The sequence below is a fragment of the Triticum aestivum genome, chromosome 7D, assembly GCF_018294505.1.
Source record: "Triticum aestivum cultivar Chinese Spring chromosome 7D, IWGSC CS RefSeq v2.1, whole genome shotgun sequence".
Lineage (NCBI taxonomy): Eukaryota > Viridiplantae > Streptophyta > Magnoliopsida > Poales > Poaceae > Triticum > Triticum aestivum.
This window is the reverse complement of record NC_057814.1, coordinates 422281874-422301424: the sequence shown is the minus strand read 5'-3', so window position 1 is coordinate 422301424 and position 19551 is coordinate 422281874.

Below are 19551 nucleotides of genomic sequence, written 5' to 3'. Positions count from 1 at the left end.
GCAAACCCATTCATATTTTAGTTTTGCATTATATCTATTGTATTCCAACTTTTCTATGGCAAAAACTCTTTAAAGGAAACCATAGAATAATCAAAACAAGCACACAACACAAAGAAAACAGAACCTGTCAAAAACAGAACAGTCTGTAGCAATCTGGATATTTTGAATACTTTTGTAACTCCAAAAATTCTGAAAAATTAGGACAACGTGAGCAATTTGTATATTAATCTTCTACAAAAAGAATCAGTATTTAATCACGCTTCTGTTAAAAAATGAGAATTATTTTCGTGTGCGCAAAAGTTTCTGTTTTTCAGCAAGATCAAATCAACTATCACCCAACATGATCCCAAAGGCTTTGCTTGGCACAAACACTAATTAAAACACAAAAACACAATCATAACAGTAGCATAATTGTGCAAACACTCAAGAATAGAAAGAAAAAGACAAAAATAAATTGTATTCATTGGGTTGCCTCCCAACAAGCGCTATCATTTTATGCCCCTAGCTAGGCATAACGCATAGATTCAAGTACTGCCATCTTTATTCTCCAACTCTTCAATCAAACACTTAGAATTCTTCAAAGATTTAGCATATAAATTTTCAATAACAATACTTCTAGGAACAAGTTTGAGGAATTCATTCTTGCCGATAGGGTCTCTTATTACTTCAATAAAATCGGGGTGAATACTAATCTTCTTAAGGTCTCCTTTATTACTAGAAGTTGCACCCTTGTTCTTAGTGACTTGAGTAATCTTGCTAATTTTTATGGGAGTTTTTTCAATAGTTTTAGCGGAAGCAAAAGCCGTGCTTAGATTGTTGACTATTTCTTCCAGTTTATCAATCCGAGAGGGGCTTTCTTCAATTCTTTCATGAATTACGGTCCCCTTTTCTTTTAACAACTTAAAAACTTCTCCCGCTTTTGACCCAAATTTAGTAGAAAATTTCTGCATCTTCTTATCCAAGTTTTCAACATTTCAACATGTTCTTCGGTAAGCATTTTCTTTTCAATAGCATCTAGTCTTTCAATAACATGCTCGAGAGTTAAAGTTGTTTCGTTAACCAAAAGAGTTGGTGATCCAACAAGATTTCCCATAGAATTAAAAGCATCTAGAGAAGGACACATCAAGAAATTACCACCGGTAATCGTATCAAGGATGAATCTATACCAAGTGGTTATGCCCACATAAAAACAATGAAGAAGAACAACGGTAGATTGCTTGCGAATAGATCTATTATGAGCATTGCAAATCATGTACCAAGAATCTTTTATATTCTCCCTCCCCTTTGTTTGAAATTAAGAACTTCGTTCTCGGGGGTGCACACAATAGAGGAAGAACTATCCATAACGACAAAAGATGAAAAACAAAGTTGCACACAAAAGAGATCTGACGAGAAAACGACGAACAAAAAAAGAGGGCGAATAAAACGACAAATTTTTGTGAAGTGGGGGAGAGGAAAATGAGAGGCAAATGGAAAATAATGTAAATTGCAAGGAGATGAGATTTGTGATTAGGAACCTGATAGATGTTGGTGATGTCTCCCGGCAACGGCGCCAAAAATTCCTTTTGATGCGGCTTGAACTACGTCGATATTTCCCCAAAGAGGAAGGGATGATGCAGCACAACTACGGTCGGTATTTCCCTCAGTGATGAGACCAAGGTTATCGAACCAGTAGGAGAACCATGCAACACCATGTAAACAGCTCCTGCACACAAAGAACAAATACTTGCAACCCAACCTAAGAGAGGGATTGCCAATCTCTCATGGGTAAAAAGATAGGTAAAATTGTAGTAGATTGGATAAATAGATCTCGTGGGAACGCGGGATAAAATAAATAAATAAAATTGCAGCAAGGTATTTTTTATTTTTGGATTAATAGATCTGAAAATAAAAGCAAATAAAAATAGATCGCGAAGGTAAATATAATAATGAAGAGACCCAGGGGCCGTAGATTTCACTAGTGGCTTCTCTCGAGAAAAATAGCATATGGTGGGTAAAGAAATTACTGTTGGGCAATTGATAGAACTTCAAATAATCATGATGATATCCAGGCAATGATCATTATATAGGCATCACGTCCAAGATTAGTAGACCGATTCCTGCCTGCATATACTACTATTACTCCACACATCGACCGCTGTCCAACATGCATCTAGTGTATTCAGTTCATGGAGAAACGGAGTAATGCAATAAGAACTTTGAAATGATGTAGACAAGATCTATTTATGTAGAAATAGACCCCATATTGCTATCCTTAATAGCAACGATACATATGTGTCGGTTCCCCTTCTGTCACTGGGATCAAGCACCGTAAGATCTAACCCATCACAAAGCACCTCTTCCCATGGCAAGAAAAATTGATCTAGTCAGCCTAACTAAACCAAAGATTCGAAAAAGAAATACGAGGCTATAAGTAATCATGCATATAAGAGATCAAAAGACTCAAATAACTTTCATGGATAAAAACATAGATTTGATCATAAACTCAAAGTTCATCGGATCCCAACAAACACACCGCAAAAAGAGTTACATCAAATAAATCACCAAGAGACCGTTGTATTGAGAATCAAAAGAGAGAGAGGAAGCCACCTAGCTACTAACTACGGACCCGTAGGTCTACAATGAACTACTCACGCATCATTGGAGAGGCACCAATGAGAATGATGAACCCCTCCATGATGGTGTCTAGATTGGATCTGGTGGTTCTGGAACTTGCGGCGGCTGGAATTGATTTTCATCGACTCTCCTAGGGTTTTTGGAATATTGGGGTATTTATAGAGCAAAGAGGCGGTGCGGGAGGCCACCAAGGTGGGCACAACCCACCTGGGTGCGCCTGGGCCACCAGGCACACCCTGGTGGGTTGTGCTCCCCTCGGAGCTCCCTTCAGGCCCATCGGGAGTCTTCCGGTCCAGAAAAAATCACCAAAAAGTTTTGCTGCGTTTGGACTCCATTTGGTATTGATTTTCCGCGAAGTAAAAAACAAGCAAAAACAGCAACTGGCACTGGGCACTATGTCAATAGGTTAGTCCCAAAAAATGATATAAAGTTGCTATAAAATGATTGTAAAACATCCAAGAATGATAATATAACAACATGGAACAATAAAAAATTATAGATACGTTGGAGACGTATCAGCGAACAACTAAGGAGTTAGTCACGAGGTGATGTATTACGGAATGAGTAAAGAGACTTGCCGGTAACAAGATTCAACTAAGTATAAAGATACCGATGATTGAATCTCGGGCAAGTAACATACCGACGGACAAAGGGAATTGCATAGTTTGTCATAACGGTTCGACTGATAAAGATCTTCGTAGAATATGTAGGAGTCAATATGGGCATCCCGGTTACGCTATTGGTTATTGACCGGAGTGGTGTCTCGGTCATGTCTACATAGTTCTCGAACCCATATTGTTCGCACGCTTAACGTTCGATGACGATATAGTATTATATGAGTTATGTGATTTGGTGGCTGAATGTTGTCCGGAGTCCCGGATGAGATCACGGACATGACGAGGAGTCTCGAAATGGTTGGGAGGTAAAGATTGATATATAGGACGATGGCATTCGGACACCGGAAGTGTTTCGGGGGCTACCGGGTACTTATCGGGTCACCGGAAGGGGTTCCGGGCACCCCCGGCAAAAGATATGGGCTTTATGGGCCAAGAGGGGAAACGCACCAGTCACAAAGGGCTGGTGCGCCCCCCATATGGGTCGGCCTAAGGAGGAGAAGTAAATGGGAGAAGGGAAAGGAAAGTGTGGATTAGGGAAGGGAAAGGGAAGTATGGAAAGGGAAAGGAAACGCGGAGGTGCCGTGCGTTCGGTACTTAATCGGTTAAAGCACGAAGAAGTTCGACTACATCAACTGCGTTGTGAAACGCTTCCGCTTACGGTCTACGAGGGTACGTAGACACACTCTCCCCCTCGTTGCTATGCATATCCATGGATAGATCATTGCGTGTGCGTAGATTTTTTTGTTTTCCATGCAACGTTTCCCAATAGTGGCATCATGAGCCAGGTCTATGCGTAGATGATATGCACGAGTAGAACAAAAAGAGTTGTGGACGGTGATAGTCATACTGCTTATCACCAACATCTTATTTTGATTCGGCGGTATTGTGGGATGTAGTGGCCCGGACCAACCTTACATGTCCACGCACATGAGACGGGTTCCACCGACTGACATGCAACTAGTTTTGCATAAAGGTGGCTGGCGGGTGTCTGTTTCTCCTACTTTAGTTGAATCGAAATTGACTGTGGCCGGTCCTTGAATAAGGTTAAAACAACATACTTGACGAAACACCGTTGTGTTTCTTTGCGTAGGTAAGAACGGTTTTTGCTAGAAGCCCGTAGCAGCCACGTAAAACTTGCAACAACAAAGTAGAGGAGGTCTAACTTGTTTTTGCAGGGCATCTTGCGATGTGATATGGTCAAGATATGATGTGATAAACGCTATTGTATGAGATGATCATGTTTTGTAAGTTATTGGCAACCGACAGGAGCCTTATGGTTGTCTCTTTATTGTATGAAATGCAAACGCCATGTAATTGCTTTACTTTATCACTATGCGTTAGCGATAATTGTAGAAGCAATAGTTGGTGAGACGACCACGATGCAGCGATGGAGATCAAGGTGTGAAGCCGGTGACGATGGAGATCATGACGATGCTTTGGATATGGAGATCAAAAGCACGAGATGATGATGGCCATATCATGTCACATATTTTGATTGCATGTGATGTTTATCTTTTATGCATCTTATTTTGCTTAGTACAGCTGTAGCATTATAAGATGATCCCTTCACTAAATTTCAAGGTAAAAGTGTTCTCCCTGGGTATGCACCATTGCTATGGTTCGTCGTGTTGAGACACCACGTGATGATCGAGTGTGATAGACTATACGTTCACATACAATGAGTGTAAGACAGTTTTACACATGCAGAATACTTGGGTTAAACTTGACGAGCCTAGCATGTACAGACATGGCCTCGGAACACTGGAGACTGAAAGGTCGAACGTGAAACATATAGTAGATATGATCAACATAGATGTTCACCATTGATGACTACCCCATCTCACGTGATGATCGGACATGGGTTAGTTGATTTGGATCACGTATCACTTAGATGACTTGAGGATGTCTATTTAAGTGAGAGTTCTTAAGTAATTTGATTAATTGAACTTAATTTGTCATGAACTTAGTCCTGATAGCATTTGCATATCTATGTTGTAGATCAATGGCCCGTGCTATCGTTCCCCTGGATTTTAATGCGTTCCTGGAGAAAGCAAAGTTGAAAGATGATGGTAGCAACTACATGAACTGGGCCCGTAACTTGAGGATTATCCTCATTGCTGCATAGAAGAATTATGTCCTTGATGCACCGCTAGGTGAAAGACCTGCTGCAGGAGCAGACGCTGATGTTTTGAATGTCTAGCAAGCTCGATCTGATGACTACTCAATAGTTCAGTGTGCCATGCTTTACGGCTTAGAACCGGGACTTCAAAGACGTTTTGAACGTCATGGAGTATATGAGATGTTCCAAGAGTTGAATTTCATATTTCAAGCAAACGCCCGGTTTGAGACATATGAAGTCTCCAACAAGTTCTATAGCTGCAAGATGGTGGAGAATAGTTCTGTTAGTGAACACATACTCAAAATATCTGGGTATTAATCACTTGACTCAGCTGGGAGTTGATCTTCCAGTTGATTGTGTCATTGACAGAGTTCTTCAATCACTACCACCAAGCTACAAAGGCTTCGTGATGAACTATAATATGCAAGGGACGAACAAAACAATTCCCGAGCTCTTCGCAATGCTTAAGGCCGCAGAGGTAGAAATCAAGAAGAAGCATCAAGTGTTGATGGTTAACAAGACCACTAGTTTCAAGAAAAAGGGCAAGGGAAAGAAAGGGAACTTCAAGAAGAATGGCAAGCAAATTGCCACTCCCGGGAAGAAGCCCAAAGCTAGACCCAAGCCTGAAACTAAGTGCTTCTACTGCAAAGGGTCTGGTCACTGGAAGCGGAACCGCCCCAAGTATTTGGCAAATAAGAAGGATGGCAAAGTGAACAAAGGTATATTTTGTCGGGGAACGTAGTATTTCAAAAATTTACCTACGATCACGCAAGATCTATCTATGTGATGCATAGCAACGAGCGGGAGAGTGTGTCCACGTACCCTCGTAGACCGAAAGCGGAAGCGTTAAGTAATGCGGTTGATGTAGTCGAACGTCTTCGCGATCCAACCGATCACGTACCGAACGCACGGCACCTCCGCGATCTACACACGTTCAGGTCGGTGACGTCCCTCGAACTTCTAGATCCAGCTGAGGACGAGGGAGAGTTTCATCAGCACGGCGGCGTGTTGATGGTGATGATGAAGTTACCGATGCAGGGCTTCGCCTAAGCTCTACAACGATATGACCGAGGTGGAAATATGTGGAGGGGGCACCGCACACGGCTAAACAATCAACTTGTGTGTCTATGGGGTGCCCCAGCCCCCGTATATAAAGGAGGGGAGGAGGGGGCCAGCCGGCCTCATGGTGCGCCCCCAAGGGGGAATTCCTACTCCTACTAGGAGTAGGTTTCCCCCCTTTCCTAGTCCAACTAGGAGGGGGAAGGAAGGGGAAGAAGGGGGGAAGGAAAGGGGGCTGGCCCCCTTCCCAATTCGGATTGGGCTGGGGGGGGGCGCCTGACCTCTTGGCCGCCTCCTCTCTCTTCCACTAAAGCCCATGTAGGCCCATTAAGCCCCCGGGGGGTTCCGGTAACCCCCCGGTACTCCGGTAAATGTCCGAACTCATCCGAAACCATTCCGGTGTCCAAACATAACCTTCCAATATATCAATCTTCATGTCTCGACCATTTCGAGACTCCTCGTCATGTCCGTGATCACATCCGGGACTCCGAACTACCTTCGGTGCATCAAAACACATAAACTCATAATACCGATTGTCATCGAACGTTAAGCGTGTGGACCCTACGGGTTCGAGAACTATGTAGACATGACCGAGACTCATCTCCGGTCAACAACCGATAGCGGAACCTGGATGCTCATATTGGTTCCTACATATTCTATGAAGATTTTTATCGGTCAAACAACACAACAACATACGTTGTTCCCTTTGTCACCGGTATGTTACTTGCCCGAGATTCGATCGTCGGTATCATCATACCTAGTTCAATCTCGTTACCGGCAAGTCCCTTTACTCGTTCCGTAATGCAACATCCCTCAACTACTCATTAGTCACATTTCTTGCAAGGCTTATAGTCATGTGCATTACCGAGAGGGCCTAGAGATACCCCTCCGACAATCGGAGTGACAAATCCTAATCTCGATCTATGCCAACTCAACAAACACCATCGGAGACACCTGTAGAGCATCTTTATAGTCACCCAGTTACGTTGTGACGTTTGATAGCACACTAAGTGTTCCTCCAGTATTCGGGAGTTGCATAATGTCATAGTCATAGGAACATGTATAAGTCATGAAGAAAGCAATAGCAATAAACTAAACGATCAAAGTGCTAAGCTAACGGATGGGTCATGTCAATCACATCATTCTCTAATGATGTGTTCCCGTTCATCAAATGACAACTCATGTCCGTGGCTAGGAAACTTAACCATCTTTGATTAACGAGCTAGTCAAGTAGAGGCATACTAGTGACACTCTGTTTGTCTATGTATTCACACATGTACTAAGTTTCCGGTTAATACAATTCTAGCATGAATAATAAACATTTATCATGATATAAGGAAATATGAATAACAACTTTATTATTGCCTCTAGGGCATATTTCCTTTAGTCTCCCAATTGCACTAGAGTCAATAATCTAGATTACATTGTAATGATTCTAACACCCATGGAGTTTTGGTGTTGATCATGTTTTGCTCGTGAGAGAGGCTTAGTCAACGGGTTTGCAACATTCAGATCCATATGTATCTTGCAAATCTCTATGTCTCCCTCCTTGACTTGATCGCGGATGGAATTGAAGCGTCTCTTGATGTATTTGGTTCTCTTGTGAAATCTGGATTCCTTTGCCAAGGCAATTGCACCAGTATTGTCACAAAATATTTTCATTGGACCCGATGCACTAGGTATGACACCTAGATCGGATATGAACTCCTTCATCCAGACTCCTTCATTTGCTGCTCCGAAGCAGCTATGTACTCCGCTTCACACGTAGATCCCGCCATGACCCTCTGCTTGGAACTGCACCAACTGATAGCTCCACCATTTAATATAAATACGTATTCGGTTTGTGACTTAGAGTCATCTAGATTAGTGTCAAAGCTTGCATCGACGTAACCATTTACGACGAGCTCTTTGTCACCTCCATAAATGAGAAACATATCCTTAGTCCTTTTCAGGTATTTCAGGATGTTCTTGACCGCTGTCTAGTGATCCACTCCAGGATTACTTTGGTACCGCCCTGCTAAACTAATAGCAAGGCACACATCAGGTCTGGTACACATCATTGAATACATGATACAACCTATGGCTGAAGCATAGGGAATAAGTTTCATTTTTCTCTCTATCTTCTGCAGTGGTCGGGCATTGAGTCTGACTCAACTTCACACCTTGTAAGACAGGCAAGAACCCTTTCTTTGCTTGATCCATTTTGAACTTCTTCAAAAGTTTTTCTCAAGGTATGTGCTTTGTGAAAGTCCAATTAAGCGTCTTGATCTATCTCTATAGATCCTGATGCCTAATATATAAGCAGCTTCACTGAGGTCTTTCATTGAAAAATTCTTATTCAAGTATCCTTTTATGCTATTCAGAAATTCAGTATCATTTCAGATCAACAATATGTCATCCACATATAATATCAGAAATGCTACAGAGCTCCCACTCACTTTCTTGTAAATACATGCTTCTCCAAAAGTCTGTATAAAACCATATGCTTTCATCACACTATCAAAGCGTATATTCCAACTCTGAGAGGCTTGCACCAGTCCATAAATGGATCGATGGAGCTTGCACACTTTCTTAGCACCTTTCGGATCGACAAAACCTTCCGGTTGCATCATATACAACTCTTCTTTAAGATATCCATTGAGGAATGCAGTTTTGACATCCATTTGCCAAATTTCATAATAATAAAATGCGGCAATTGCTAACATGATTCGGACGGACTTAAGCATCGCTACGGGTGAGAAGGTCTCATCGTAGTCAACTCCTTGAACTTGTCGAAAACCTTTCGTAACAAGTCGAGCTTTGTAGACAGTAATATTACCGTCACCGTCAGTCTTCTTCTTGAAGATCCATTTATTCTCTATGGCTTGCCGATCATTGGGCAAGTCAACCAAAGTCCATACTTTGTTCGCTTACATGGACCCCATCTCAGATTCCATGGCCTCAAGCCATTTCGCGGAATCCGGGCTCATCACCGCTTCCTCATAGTTCATAGGTTCATCATGGTCAAGTAACATGACCTCCAGAACAGGATTATCGTACCACTCTGGTGCGGATCTTACTCTGGTTGACCTACGAGGTTTGGTAGTAACTTGATCAGAAGTTTCATGATCATCATCATTAGCTTCCTCACTTACTGGTGTAGGAATCACAGGAACTGATTTATGTGATGAACTACTTTCCAATAAGGGAGCAGGTACAGTTACCTCATCAAGTTCTACTTTCCTCCCTATCACTTCTTTCGAGAGAAACTCCTTCTCTGGAAAGGATCCACTCTTAGCAACGAATATCTTGCTTTCGGATCTGTTAGAAGGTGTACCCAACAGTCTCCTTTTGGGTATCCTATGAAGACACATTTCTCCGATTTGGGTTCGGGCTTATCAGGTTGAAGTTTTTTCACATAAGCATCGCAGCCCCAAACTTTAAGAAACGACAACTTGGGTTTCTTGCCAAACCACAGTTCATATGGTGTCGTCTCAACGGATTTAGATGGTGCCCTATTTAACGTGAATGCAACCGTCTCTAAAGCATAACCCCAAAACGATAGCGGTAAATCATTAAGAGACATCATAGATCGCACCATATCTAATAAAGTACGATTAGGACGTTCAGACACACCATTACGCTGTGGTGTTCCAGGTGGCGTGAGTTGCGAAACTATTCCGCATTGTTTCAAATGACGACCAAACTCGTAACTCAAATATTCCCGTCCATGATCAGATCGTAGAAACTTTATTTTCTTGTTACGATGATTTTCCACTTCACTCTGAAATTCTTTGAACTTTTCAAATATTTCAGACTTATGTTTCATGAAGTAGATGTACCCATATCTGCTCAAATCATCTGTGAAGGTCAGAAAATAACGATACCTGCCGCGAGCATCAACACTCATCGGACTGCATACATCAGTATGTATTATTTCAAACAAGTCTCTTGCTCGCTCCATTGTTCCGGAGAACGGAGTCTTAGTCATCTTGCCCATGAGGCATGATTCACAAGCATCAAGTGATTCATAATCAAGTGATTCCAAAAGCCCATTAGCATGGAGTTTCTTCATGCGCTTTACCCCAATATGACCTAAACGGCAGTGCCACAAATAAATTGCACTATCATTATTAAACTTATATCTTTTGGCTTCAATACTATGAATATGTGTATCACTACTATCAAGATTTAGTAAAAATAGACCACTCATCAAGGGTGCATGACCATAAAAGATATTACTCATATAAATAGAAAAACCATTATTCTATAATTTAAATGAATAACTGTCTCGCATCAAACAAGATCCAGATATAATGTTCATGCTTAACGCTGGCACCAACTAACAATTATTCACGTCTAAAACTAATCCCGAAGGTAGATGTAGAGGTAGCGTGCCGACGGTGATCACATCGACTTTGGAACCATTTCCCACGCGCATCATCACCTTGTCCTTAGCCAATCTTCGCTTAATCCGTAGCCCCTGTTTCGAGTTGCAAATATTAGCAACAGAACCAGTATCAAATACCCAGGCGCTACTGCGAGCATTAGTAATGTACACATCAATAACATGTATATCAAATATACCTTTCACTTTGCCATCCTTCTTCTCCGCCAAATACTTGGGGCAGTTCCGCTTCCAGTGACCAGTCCCTTTGGAGTAGAAGCACTCAGTCTCAGGCTTAGGTCCAGACTTGGGTTTTTTCACTTGAGCAGCAACTTGCTTGCCGTTCTTCTTGAAGTTCCCCTTCTTCCGTTTACCCTTTTTCTTGAAAGTAGTGGTCTTGTTGACCATCAACACTTGATGCTCCTTCTTGGTTTCTACCTCCGCAGCCTTTAGCATGTCAAAGAGCTCGGGAATCGTCTTATCCATCCCTTGCATATTATAGTTCATCACGAAGGTCTTGTAGCTTGGTGGCAGTGATTGAAGAACTCTGTCAATGACACTATCAACTGGAAGATTAACTCCCAGCTGAGTCAAGTGATTGTGGTACCCAGACATTCTGAGTATATGCTCACTGACAGAACTATTCTCCTCCATTTGGCAGCTATATATAGAACTTATTGGAGACTTCATATCTCTCAATCCGGGCATTTGCTTGAAATATTGTGGCACCCCGGCTCAGAGAAACTGGAACGCCCCGTATTCCAGCCCAGAGATCGAGGATAAGTCTTCTGGAATATGACACTACTTAGCATAGAACAAACCAGCTTTCTATTATTACATGAATATGAATACAAGGTCTCCGATATTACAATGAATAACATCGGTACGGCGACACTACGCCATCCTCAGTTGCTCTATGCAAGCAGCAGAACAACTCGAAGCAGCGGAACAACGACGACGGTGGTGAACTCCACTCCGTAGGGACTCTTGCTAGAACGCTTATCCTAGCTTGCACGAATGGAATCCACGACAAGCAAACAAGCAATCAAATCCGGCATGACACGCCAGGTCAGTACATTGAATGTACTTGCAAGCTCACAATAACCAGAAGCATTCAAGACAAAGAACAACATGGCAATTACAGGTTAAACAGCAATTATCATGAGATCATCAGGATAACATGGCATGAACAACATGAACATGGTATATCTAGAACAATATGAGCATGGCATGAACATATAAATCTGACGATACTAGCATGCAACATGATGACACTATATGCACCACTTATTCTGCTCGGGTTACCTCATAACCATCACATTCATCACTTACCAACCTCGGACATCACATGATCATCTCAGGATCAAATCAAGCTTGGTATAAACAATACCGTAGTAATCATTAAATGACCACAAGGAGCTTGATCTTTACCCATGATTCTCGCACAACATCACGAATATCCAACAACTCGGCATCCTCGATACCACGGTGATCATTCACGGATCACAAACGGAACCACTCTGGGCTCAACGGGTTACCTCGTAACCAAACGGTGATCATTCACGGATCACATAACCAACTTATTTCATCATCGAACCGGGGTTGTTATTAATCAAGTTATTATTTATTACTGTTGACTCACAGGGTGACCAACTACGAACTGGGCCCTTATCCGCGGGTGCGGCTATCGATAGGTTTAATATACACTCTACAGAGGTTAGTACACTGTGCCCACACCACGGAACCCATGGCGTCGCACTCCCATTCGGGTGGACCAACGACGTTCCGACAAAACCGATCTACTGCCATGACACTCTCCCGGCCACTTCGACTCACTCCCCACTAGGCTAGTCCTGGGTGGCCCCATGTCTACCAAAGACACCAACGGCCACCGTCGTGGCAAAACGGCCACCATTGTGGCAAAAACGGTCCCAAACGGGGACAAGGATCCATAACAACAACAACGGGCACACAAGGCTTATGTCCGCCTACCTGATCAGGGTAGCACGTGCCCATAACCTTCCCTCGTTGGAGGAACCGGCGAGAGGCATGACAATAGACCCAGTTAGGACCTTCCCATAAAGGTAAGCATGGTTGCACTGGTCAGCTCGATATGGTGGTACCATGACTCAGCCAACAGTTGTTCAAGTTCAATTTAATCCGGTTAAACTTGAATGCAAATATGCTGAGCCATGATAAAATAACATGATGCAATTACAAGGCATGAGCATGCTATCAACATAAGCATGGGGGTGCAACATAATTATCACCATATCAACAATGAATCATATCCAACTGAGCATACCATAATGATGAGCATGAATATTACAAGTACAACACTACTCATAACATGACTATTAGCATCAACAATAAATACCATGCAAGAATACATCACTAACATTACCGAGTAATCACTTAATCAACTAACAGGAAAGGAACAATGCATATTAATGATACTCGGTAACCGACGTTAGTCATGCACCGAAGAACATGACTAACCCAACATGTACTATTATCAAGCATGACCAATGTGAAAGTAATACTAGCAAATAATTCATGATAATAGAGTGCAAGAAAGCAACGCATGACGGTAACCACCGATCTATAAGCATAACCGAAATAACGACAACAGTAGCAAAACAAGTATACAGTTATTAAAGATTCAAGTTGAAAACCAATGCTATTGCATGGCTATCATGCAAATGGTGGTTGTGGCTTGCCTGGGGTAGATAAAATCACCGGGAAGAAGTGCGAGAAGCTCGCGGAAAGATTCGCCGGAAACACTTCTCTCTCGAAAGGGGCTGGTTAACGGCAAGAAAAAATGGTCATTTTTAGAATGTGGTCACATGGTGAAAATGATACCAACAGAACGGGCTCGATGAAACGAAGAAGTGGGCTTTGGAATCACCTCATTTGGATTTGGGAGTGAAAAGATATGATAGTTTTTCTGTCAGGGACCTATTTGTAATAAAATCATCACAAACAGGCCCTCAGCCGGTCTAAAGAAGGACGAAACTACGCTTTCGGAAAGCGAAGAGCTAATCGGTGGATTACGCCTCCACTTATCCATGTCAGCGTAGCTGGGCCCGACCGTTGCTCACTTACACGCGGGCCCGGTGTTGACTTCCTTCTCCTCTCCCTCCCGCGCCTGCTGTCTTCTTCCTCACGTGACCCCAACCAGAACAGGAAGCAGGACGAGGCAGAGGCGGCTCAGGCGAGGGGGACGGCCAGCTCCAGCCAGCTCCGGCCGAACGGCGACCACCAGCGGGAGCGGGAGGACGTACCGCTCCTGTTCAGAGGCCCAAGCACGCCGGGGAGGGACGGGGTGGTGGTGCCACGCGAAGCCAGAGAGCTTGCGGTGGCGGCCAGAGGCACTCCAGCGAGAGGGTGGGGTGATGGAGAAGTTCGCCGGAACACGGGGAAGATTCTGGTGAGGTCATTGGGAGGAGGAGGTGACCGGATGGCTCGGATTTAAGCCGAGCTACGCGGCGGCCATGGCGGCGAACCGAGGCGAGGAGGGGCTCTGGGGCAAATGGAGAGGTCGGGAAAGCTTCTGAGAGTGAGGGGGAGGCGATGGAGTGCTTGGGAGGCCGCGGGGAGGCCTATATATAGGCGGGCGAGAGTGATGGGCTCGGGTGCCACCGGGCACGTCCGACCGATGCTCTGGCGAGGCTCAGCGAGCACAGGGTGGCGCGAGAACGCGACGGGGGAGGGAGCGGACGAGTTACAGAGGTGCACAGGGCAAGAGGGGCCGAGGGCGCAGAGGGGAAGCGGCCACGGCGCCATTAATGCTCGGTCGGCCACAGTGCGCCCGTGGGCGCGCGGCGACAAGCGCTGACGGAGGGGGAGATGGCTCCAGGAGGACGGCGACGACGAGGTGAAGCTGTTGGATATGCTCACGAGCGCGAAGACGACGAGAGGAGGAGGGGCCGGAGCTACGCGACGTTCTAGGCGTGGCCACTGCATACAGAGCGCGTGCACAGGCTCGCCATCGTCGCGGTCACCGCGTGCACTGGCATGTAGCGGGGGAAATGAGCTGGAACCTGTTGTCTAGTGGTAAGGTCTTCCAGGGGAGGTTTCAACTGCGGTGGTAGATCGATGAAAAGCTCTGTGGTTAAATGGTAAGCAACCTCTGAAGTTTACTGCAGTAAATTTGGTCGTGGACTGATGATCAACAAGAAGGAGATTGGGAACAATGGAGTTGTCTGTGAGGTTTAGGTTAAGAAGGACTTTCATCCTGGTAACTTTGAGAAGATTTGGACCAAGATTTAATATAGTTGCTTTGCAACTGCCAAATCTGGTCCAGAAATGAGATTTGGATGATGCACTCACATGGTGATGCCCCTTGAGCAAAAATTTGGCAAGGCTTAGTGATTTGATCATACAAAGATGCTGTATAAGTTTCATACCAATAGGATTTACCAAAATTGTACTTGCTTCACAAACATCCTTGCTGAACAGAAAATTGCAATAATTTTGGAGAAATATTGGCTAAGTGAAATGGTGCCAAATTTGGTGGAGAGATGTTATATAGGTAGGATCATGATCTGGTAATTTATCATGATTTTTGAAGCAATATAAAATGCACTTGCTTCACAACCTGAAAATTTTACCCGAAGCAAAGATTTGGCCCTGTGCTCACATAAATGATTGGATGGGGCTGAAATTTGGAGGAGGCTAATTATATGAGCACATGAAGAGTCATGCAAAATTTCAACTCATTTGAATTCTCCTAGCTAGTACTTCCTTCACAGTGGCTTCTGTTTGACAGAAACTTTGAAAAATCACTAAGGAAGATTGGCTAGGCAAATATAGTTGAATTTTGGCATGTGGCAATTATTTGTACATAAAAGAATGCCCAACAAGTTTGGGAGCAAACAATATAAGATAAATGACACTTCCTTCACAAAGTGCCACTCTGGACAGAAAGGAAGAATAATTATTGGGGAATTATTCTTGGGCTAGGACAGGAAAGTTTGGGCCTATTTGAGCAACATATGACCCAAAGAAATTATGAGAATTATTTGGGAATTTTTGGATGGACAGAAATATAGGTTGCCTCACAACCTAGGGCAGACATGATTATTCCTTTAATAGAAAAAGGAATAGTTCCTAGAAAAAGATTTTAGGGTTTGGTCAAGCAGTGAAGTGAGATGATCTTGGCAAGGTTTTGTGAATGATGAGCCACTTGGGAGAGGAAATGAAGATGATTTCCCAGGTGGCAAGGCCACAGAACCACTCCAAAAAGAAAAACATAGCAAAAACCAATTAAATTAAAAGAAAAAGAAAAGGGCCAAAAACCAGGCGGTTACAAACCTCCCCCCTTAAAGAAATCTCGTCCTCGAGATTTGGTTGCTCAGGGAATAATTATGACTTTAGGACACCGTTTTCAACTCGGGTATCCTTTTTCCTTTATTTATTGTTCCCCCAAGAATTTCAGATGATTAACTTACCTTGCCCTGGGGTGGCTTGCTTCACCTTTCCCCAAATTCTGACGGGTCTTTTCTCATATACCAATTTTTTTACTGGGGTTGATTCTCCATACCTGGGGTAATATCCAATGGATCTGAGCATAAATTTTCTTTTGGTCATGAAAAGCTTTTTACTCTTGTCATGGGGTTGCTTCAAACAAATGCAGGCCTTCTGGTTTCAATAAATGCTGAGAATTAATCATGGCCATCTTCTGACGGGATCTGACTGCTCATAGTGGTACTGATTTATTTGATTTATTTCTTTGGCTCGATCATGGGATATCTCCCAAAGATTTGACTTCCTTCTATCGTGAGAAATATAACAGGGTATAGACTTATAACTGTAGCATACCTCAAATATTAACATCTTGAGACTGTCCTGACATGTATGCTAGTGGGAAGATACTTTTCATGACAGTCTGTCCGGGTATTAGGTTACGCAAGTGGATATACCTGGTCTGAGCTGATTGTTCGATTTTTGATTTACCCATGTTGTCGGTATACCCAGATGTGGTAATAAGCTGCGCGATGCTTTATACTGTTGCTGAAGTCAAACTGCTGAGGTTGCAAAAGAATCTTGGACTTGACAGAACAGATTTGGACATTCCGCACTAACCATTTTTTTAAGCGGGTCAGCGGAATATGAAGTCCTTGTAGAGCAGAGTAATCCACTGAGGGTATGCCTTTGTGGCTCCATATGTAATCTGGCCACTAGCTGACTTGGGTATTTGGACCCTGATGGTCATGCAAAAATCATCATACCATTGCCATCAGCCTCATCCTTTTGATGGTCATGATTTTCTTTGTCAGGATATCTTACTGAAATAGGTTGGCCACATATATCCTTGATTCTTCGTATGACCATGGTCGTGGTTAGTGCAATATTTTTGACATTATTCCTTGGGCCTGTTTTCTGACCTGGGTCCGCACACATAAGACATATACCGGGGTTTGTAGCTGTACGGAGCTCATTTTTTAGTCCAACCATTCAAGAGTTCATGAGATCTCCTTGTCGGTGCGGGAATATTGGCCTTGGTGGCCACTGTCAAGACTGTTGATTCTGTGATGTCTTATCCAGATCTTATAGATCCTTGTAATTTATGAGATGTATCTCTGCTTATTTTCCTTTGCATGTTTCATGAGGTTGGGGGATCCTTACTTTCCTTAGGTATATCTGTTGGATCCTTGTCGTACCTCGTATGAGTGACTGATATGATTGGGGATGCATGCTCACCATATATAAGAATCATATGCAACCAAACACCTGATTCTCGAGGTAGGCATATGTTTTGACTGATTTGTGCTTCTGACCAAAAATATTGCGGATCTGACTCTTGAGATGTACTGCCATATATTGCCAACCCACCTAATAATCTCTGAGGGCGGTGCAATAGTGTGGTACTGACGCGGACTAATTTGCTTGCAAGAGAAGCCATCCGAGTAGCTTGCTGAGGAAGACTTGTTAACTTCTGCTCAAATCTTTTGTCTGGGTATCGTGTCGAAGAAGACTCTATAGCTTACACACGAAGCTTGGTCTGATTATCGTGTTGGAGAAGCCTGAGTTTCGTACTTGAGAAGCTTCTCCTCGGGTTTACTTGTTGAGAAAAATTCATTTCCGTCTGTCAGAAGCTTTTACCGAGGTATCTTGCTGAGGAAGACCGGGTATCTTGGACTAGAAATTGTTCACATATCATGCTGAGGAAATTTGAGGAGCCTTGCATCATAAATTTCTTCCGATAACGTGTGGAAGAAGACTGAATTTCTCATATTCAAACTTCATACTATCATATGCAGACTGAAATCCACACACACACACACCCATAATATTCGGTGGCCGATTATTTGCATGAGGAAATTTGTTTGACTGTCTTCCTTGAGCATGTCACCTTCTGACTTTATTTCGGATGATAATATATCTCAAGCATCATGCATTGTTTAGCCGAAATTTTGTATATGATCCATACCTTTGATTGAAAATATACCGTTGATCTGGTACCTGACTTGCCTTGCTGCTGACTTCATCATTACTGCTGTGAGGATTTTGTACCGATGTAGACTTGAGTTATCAGTACTGTTGTGAGGAGTGCCCACTAATGCAAAATTGATTATCAGTCTCAAAATCAAATATTTCCCATTTCACTTCAGTCGGCTAAGAATTCCATTCTGTTTAGCCGAGTTTCCAAATATTTGAAATCCTTGTGGATTCTTCGGGTCCGATGTTAGTTGATGAGCAACTCTTAATAGGGGAAAAATAATGTAACACCGGGGCCCAAAAAGAAAGAAGCAAAAGAAATCTCAACCAAACAAAAGCACACAACAACAATCAATACACACTCAATCAATGTCACATAGTACTACTAGTCACACAATATGCATGCCTACTTAAGCACACAAATCTCGCGGGATCTCCGGTTCTACGATCTAGCATGCTGTGACGATGTGCACGAGGACGAATAAATGTGTGGAAGAATTGGTGTAAACAGCGCTACACCAAGTGCTAGCTTAGCCAGGTAGCAACCTGGACTAGCTCGGAGGTGAGGACGCACTCGGTAATCATGTAGTCGGACACGAAGGTCGGAACCACATTATTATCAAGTGGACGGAAAAAGATCCGTACTCGTCCAAGAAGTAGGATAGTGGGGAAAAACTGAGGCTGCTGACATTGCCCTTTCTTGATAACTAAGATCATTAAGGGTTGCCGACATGACAAAATGAAAGAGCGATTCGGGATAGAAGCATGTCCCTCCCCGAAACGATAGACAGGGCTAAAAGGAGGATATCGGCGAGATACCTGAGCACCATTTTTGCTAACAGTGTCGGGATCACTTGGCATCACTCTGCTGGGACAGAAATGACACCAAACACCAAAGAACGAGCAAGAAAATAAGACTGGAGAAATGCAAAGGCTGAGCTGTAGTGGATCTGAACTGATGCCAGCTACACTCACCAGATAAACCGTTAGCAACAACTACTAAGGCTATATGCATGCTATGCAACAAACAAATGCAATAAACAAGCCGGACTTTAAGCTACCGGTTTCTACCGCTCGCGCTGACTAGGGCATCCTACAGCCAGACCTGCTCTGAAACCAAGCGCTGTGGCACCCCGGCTCAGAGAAACCGGAACGCCCCGTATTCCAGCCCAGAGATCGAGGAGAAGTCTGTCGGTGTCAAAACCGGCGGATCTCGGGTAGGGAGTCCCGAACTGTGCGTCTAAGGCGGATGGTAACAGGAGGCGGGGGACACGATGTTTACCCAGGTTTGGGCCCTCTCGATGGAGGTAATACCCTACTTCCTGCTTGAT